This window comes from Austrofundulus limnaeus, unplaced genomic scaffold (assembly GCF_001266775.1).
Source record: "Austrofundulus limnaeus strain Quisiro unplaced genomic scaffold, Austrofundulus_limnaeus-1.0 Scaffold41, whole genome shotgun sequence".
Taxonomy (NCBI): domain Eukaryota; kingdom Metazoa; phylum Chordata; class Actinopteri; order Cyprinodontiformes; family Rivulidae; genus Austrofundulus; species Austrofundulus limnaeus.
The window spans coordinates 40,107-41,248 of record NW_013952443.1 but is presented as its reverse complement, the minus strand read 5'-3'; the positions used below and the strand labels follow the sequence as shown (position 1 = coordinate 41,248).

Genomic DNA, 1,142 nt, shown 5'->3' with positions numbered 1-1,142 from the left:
CATTTGCCCATATTTGCAAAAAATAATATTTCAAACAATAGTGATCAAAACTAAACAAAAATTTTAACTTCTCAAACAGTAACTCTTACAAATACAAATTACACAATTTCATATTTCTTTAACAAATTATTTTTATCATTTTAAACAAATTTATTGAGCCAGCATTTTTACAATCATCATCCAGATTATTCCATAATCTTTATTTCACTTCCTGAAGTACATATGTCCTTTAAATTTGTTCAAATTTTAGGTTTTGCAAAAAGTTCTAGTCTTTTAAGATTATACCAATTTTCCTTCTTCACAAAATTTGATTGAATGTTCAAAGGTAATACATTTTTATGTGCCTTATACATAACTTGTATAATATTATAATCAACCAACTCATAAAACTTTAATAATTTCAATTCATGAAATAATATATTTGATAAGTTCTGTAAACACAAATAAAACCTACAATTTGAGTCAGTTTGACAGATATCGAGCCAATCTTTTGTGTGGTTGAGAGTAATAACAAATTGTGAAAAATCTTTGCATAAAAGTTAAACCTGCGAGCGGGTGGGTGGGGTTGTCCGTCACTCTGGCTTAAACGTCATCAAAACACTTTAGCTAAAGTCCAACCAATTCCTGTGTTGTTCTGTCCCTATAAATAAATAAATGAAAATGGAACACAATTCTTTGCCAAGTCTTTTTCGTCAAGCCTTTCTAAGAAATTCATGGACGGAGGAGAAATCAGGTTAGAAACGAGACGACATCAGTGAGCGATCCATCCCTCAAGAACAGATGCACAGTGGAGCAAAACTCATTTCCATCCTCGTTAGCTGCTTTCTAAACGGCATTTAAAATGAGCTCCATTTTGTCTGGCCTACTTTCTGCGCTCGCTGAGGTGCTGTAATAGCTTTCCTTTTACAAGATACATACACGAATCATACAGATTAACTATCCTAACAAGCCCGGAGGTTTTTGTAGTTAGTTTCCAGCCTTCGAGATAAAAACTCAGACGCTAAAGATTTGAAACAGGAAGCGACTCAACCCTTCAGGTTTTAAATCTGTACTCCTTTTTAGAGATATTTGGTGTGTGTGTGTGTGTGTGTGTGTGTGTGTGTGTGTGTGTGTGTGTGTGTGTGTGTGTGTGTGTGTGTGTG

General features: G+C 34.0%; 1 protein-coding gene across 5 annotated transcripts in view; it reads left to right on the top strand.

Moving 5' to 3' along the window:
- Nucleotides 1-1,142, top strand: part of adcy2b (adenylate cyclase 2b (brain)) — a 98,493-nt gene that overhangs the window by 85,569 nt on the left and 11,782 nt on the right. The window lies entirely within an intron of this gene.